Consider the following 5,267-nt stretch of genomic DNA (forward strand, 5'->3'; position numbering starts at 1 on the left):
TCATCTCGGGACCTCGGGACCTTTGGGACCAAGGGGATATATGTATATTTTGGGGTGTATTTGGTATATTCTCATCTCGGGACCTCGGGACCTTTGGGACCAAGGGGGTATATGTATATTTTGGAGTGTATTTGGTATATTCTCATCTCGGGACCTCGGGACCTTTGGAGCCAAGGGGGTATATGCATATTTTTGGGTGTATTTGGTATATTCTCATCTCGGGACCAAGGGGGTATATGTATATTTTGGAGTGTATTTGGTATATTCTCATCTCGGGACCTCAGGACCTTTGGGACCAAGGGGGTATATGTATATTTTGGGTTGTATTTGGTATATTCACATCTCGGGACCTCGAGACCTTTGGAGCCAAGGGGGTATATGCATATTTTTGGGTGTATTTGGTATATTCTCATCTCGGGACCTTTGGGACCAAGGGGGTATATGTATATTTTGGAGTGTATTTGGTATATTCTCATCTCGGGACCTCAGGACCAAGGGGGTATATGTATATTTTGGGTTGTATTTGGTATATTCACATCTCGGGACCTCGGGACCTTTGGAGCCAAGGGGGTATATGCATATTTTTGGGTGTATTTGGTATATTCTCATCTCGGGACCTCGGGACCTTTGGGACCAAGGGGTATATGTATATTTTGGAGTGTATTTGGTATATTCACATCTCGGGACCTCGGGACCTTTGGGACCAAGGGGATATATGTATATTTTGGAGTGTATTTGGTATATTCTCATCTCGGGACCTTTGGGACCAAGGGGGTATATGTATATTTTGGGTTGTATTTGGTATATTCACATCTCGGGACCTCGAGACCTTTGGAGCCAAGGGGGTATATGCATATTTTTGGGTGTATTTGGTATATTCTCATCTCGGGACCTCAGGACCTTTGGGACCAAGGGGGTATATGTATATTTTGGGTTGTATTTGGTATATTCACATCTCGGGACCTCGGGACCTTTGGAGCCAAGGGGGTATATGCATATTTTTGGGTGTATTTGGTATATTCTCATCTCGGGACCTCGGGACCTTTGGGACCAAGGGGGTATATGTATATTTTGGAGTGTATTTGGTATATTCTCATCTCGGGACCTCAGGACCTTTGGGACCAAGGGGGTATATGTATATTTTGGGTTGTATTTGGTATATTCACATCTCGGGACCTCGAGACCTTTGGAGCCAAGGGGGTATATGCATATTTTTGGGTGTATTTGGTATATTCTCATCTCGGGACCTCGGGACCTTTGGAGCCAAGGGGGTATATGCATATTTTTGGGTGTAATTGGTATATTCTCATCTCGGGACCTCAGGACCTTTGGGACCAAGGGGGTATATGTATATTTTGGGTTGTATTTGGTTTATTCACATCTCGGGACCTTTGGAGCCAAGGGGGTATATGCATATTTTTGGGTGTAATTGGTATATTCTCATCTCGGGACCTCAGGACCTTTGGGACCAAGGGGGTATATGTATATTTTGGGTTGTATTTGGTATATTCACATCTCGGGACCTTTGGAGCCAAGGGGGTATATGCATATTTTTGGGTGTACTTGGTATATTCTCATCTTGAGACCTTGGGACCTTTGGGACCAAGGGGGTATGTGTATATTTTGGTGTGTATTCGGTATATTCTCATCTCAGGACCTTTGGGACCAAGGGGGTATATGTATATTTTGGGTTATATTTGGTATATTCTTATATCGGGACCTCGGGACCTTTGGGACCAAGGGGGTATATGTATATTTTGGAGTGTATTTATTGGTATATTCTCATCTCGGGGCCTCAGGACCTTTGGAAACCAAGGGGGTATATGTATATTTTGGGGTGTATTTGGTATATTCTCATCTCGGGACCTTTGGGACCAAGGGGGTATATGTATATTTTGGAGTGTATTTATTCGTATATTCTCATCTCGGGACCTCAGGACCTTTGGAAACCAAGGGGGTATATGTATATTTTGGGGTGTATTTGGTATATTCTCATCTCGGGACCTTTGGAACCAAGGGGGTATATGTATATTTTGGAGTGTATTTATTCGTATATTCTCATCTCGGGACCTCAGGACCTTTGGAAACCAAGGGGGTATATGTATATTTTGGGGTGTATTTGGTATATTCTCATCTCGGGACCTTTGGGACCAAGGGGGTATATGTATATTTTGGGTTGTATTTGGTATATTCTCATCTCGGGACCTCGGGACCTTTGGGACCTTTGATAAATGAATATTGTAGAGGTAATAGTGTTTCTATATTTTACATTACATTTATTTTTGCCAAATCTAAGTCTTTTGTTTAAATGAATTTTGAGGTGAGCAAGTAAATGCTTTTCTTGCTGTTCTGTAAAATTCAAAGTATTTGTGTCTTATAAAAACCCCAGACTGACCCGCACTTTAATTGCATTTCTCATCTAAATATAGTTATCCAATTCCCAAATTAGACTTTAAGTTCTCCTCCGAGATTCAAACTCAAATAGTTATTTACTTATGTCGTTTTATGACGTTTTAAATTACAAGAAAGATGTAAAAACATGCTATGTATAAGAAATTGAATATTGACACCAGAAATTTTTAAACTTCAACCTCAAAAAATCCACCGCACCACCAAAAGATTTTCATACCACAGTGGAGCTATGAGACTCACGTCTAATATATCTCAGCTCTTCTTGAAGAAATATATTAGAAAGATATTCCCAGCCGATTGTTTTCACTCGTCTGGTGATGTTTTTCTCACACCAGATTTCATAAATATATTCGCTTTGTATTCTAGTAGCATTTATTTTCAAACTTTTGGCCATCGAAACTACAAAAAGAAAAGGTTAGATAACTTTTTAGAAATAAGAGTATTATTAATCATTTTCCAAAATCAGAGTCCCTCGAGCCGCCATGACAGTTGTCCTTTGCGGGCAAAACCTGTACAATCATGGTCGAAATGTATCGAGAATTAAAGCCTGTCTCGAAATAATTTGCAGCTGGAGAAAAAAATGACTGTAACTTTTGATAGAATTCGAATCAAGTTGCGGTTTTGTGCTCGTTAAAAAGATATTCGTGAGTGGAATATTATCAAGTAAAAAAATTAAGAAAAAAAAAGAAAATGAAAATGAAAAATGAAGAAGAAAAAAATCAACTTCTTGTAGAAATGTGGTATAATTATCATTTTCACAGGAGTGATTCTTCAATCTTAGATCATCATCACTGTCAAAAAAATTTTCAAAAATATTCATTCAATCAAAAGATATCAAACAAAATTTATTGCTGGTTGACTCTATAAAGTAGTAAAAAACGACAAAAAAAAACGAAAAAACCTGCCTTTTGTCGATCAACCAGCAATAAACTTTGTTTGATATCTTTTGATTAAATGAATATTTTTGAAAAATTTTTTCACAGTGATGATGATCTAAGATTGAAGAGTCACTCCTGTGAAAATGATAATTATACCACATTTCTACAAGAAGTTGATTTTTTTCTTCTTCATTTTTCATTTTCTTTTTCTTTTTTTTTCTCAATTTTTTTACTTGATAATATTCCACTCACGAATATCTTTTTAACGAGCACAAAACCGCAACTTGATTCGAATTCTATCAAAAGTTACAGTCATCTTTTTCTCCAGCTGCAAATTATTTCGAGACAGACTTTAAGCCTATTTCCTCGTTTTTCGAAATTTGGAGTTCGGGCGAGAAAGTCGATTTTGGGCCATCTCTCAAATTTAATCGGATATTTCAATTTGGCTCGGGTTTATAGACCTCCAGGCTATATTATGAGCCTTATTGGACCATTTTTGAACTTTTGGATCCTCAGATCCTAAGTCTTAGGTCTCATGTTAAAACTCTTCCAACCTACTTTAGTGCATCGATTGTGGTTTCAAAACTTCCCGGTGGATTTCCCTTTGTTCTCAAATATTACGACCATGATTGTACATAGATTGTTTTCTGAAACAATGGAATAAAGACAATACTTCGCTCTCCGCTGTTTCGTTCGATGTCTTTCCAGAATCTCTATAATAAATCCATGCCACCATCAAGCATGATTCAATTGTCAATAAAACTGATTTTTGAAGCCGGATCTTTCTAAAAATCACCGGAACAGCCGAGGATCGACGGGAAAACGGTATCTCTTGAATTTCTCGAGCTGTAATTTATATTTGTTTATGAAATTTCGCACAGTGATTCAAAATGGCAATGCCTAAAATATAACAGAGCCCAATTTTCAATAAACATACTTTTCCTGCCGAAAATGCTGGAAAGTTGAGCTCATCCGAATTTCTTGGACACAATGAGACAGATATTCACGATTCCGTACCTTTTTACTGACATCTTAATCCGAACAAAATCTCAAAGCCTTCAACCATCTTCTTCATTTCCTTGTAGGCGAAAGTCCTAAGAAATTTTCACTAGTAATAGAATTAAATGGGGAAGGTTTCAGGTCGGTCACTTTTTGGTTGATACACTCTTTTCTTTTATAAGCATACGGGAAATCAGGTCGAGGCTCAGTATGCTTAGTAAAATCTCCCTAATTTATGCTTATTTATATGCTTAGACTTCGTTTTGTTGTTTTCTTTGGGTTCATGGAAATTTCGAATTTTTAAGTCGGAACTTTGATTCGGCTCAAAGAATTAGTTTTTATGTACCCGCAGGCGAAAATCTTTGGTCTAAGAAAGCTAAATCAGCTTTAAAAGTAACCCTAAACAGGTAAGCGTTTTACAAAAGTTGCACAAGTTTATTTGCATTTCAGATTGGAGGTATGCTTATCATCATGCTTATTTTCTATCGAGTTTGAGCCTCAATATGCGTATAACCGTTATGCTTATAAAAAATAGTGTATCTTACAGGTTTAATGTCTGTTTTTTTACTTAAACGCTTACTTTCTATGTTTGTATTGTATACCATTTTTGGCAATGCACTTTTTTGGTCAAGAGCGGTGAAATTTTCAAAGTATCTGTTCTTATTTTCCAAGAGAGGGAAGTTTGGAGTAACATCCAGGAGTCAGTTATTTTCCAAACACTTCAACAAAATCTAAATATTTTATTCAGCGTGATTTCCCTATTGCAATAAAAGGTGATTTCCCCAAAGTCCAAAAACGCTTTTTGGCCCAAATTTGCCCAAAAAATTATTTTTTCGAATATCGGGCTCCATCAGAAATCCATCACATTCGAGGGTTTATAGTTACAAATCTTTGTGCAAAAAATCGGACAGAGGTTAATTTATAGGATCTCCACCGGGGTAGGTCCAAAAACGGAAAGCGCCAACATAAACTTGCATC

The sequence above is a fragment of the Clytia hemisphaerica genome, unplaced genomic scaffold (genome assembly GCF_902728285.1).
Source record: "Clytia hemisphaerica strain Z4C2 unplaced genomic scaffold, Clytia hemisphaerica genome assembly, whole genome shotgun sequence".
Classification (NCBI taxonomy): Eukaryota; Metazoa; Cnidaria; class Hydrozoa; order Leptothecata; family Clytiidae; genus Clytia; species Clytia hemisphaerica.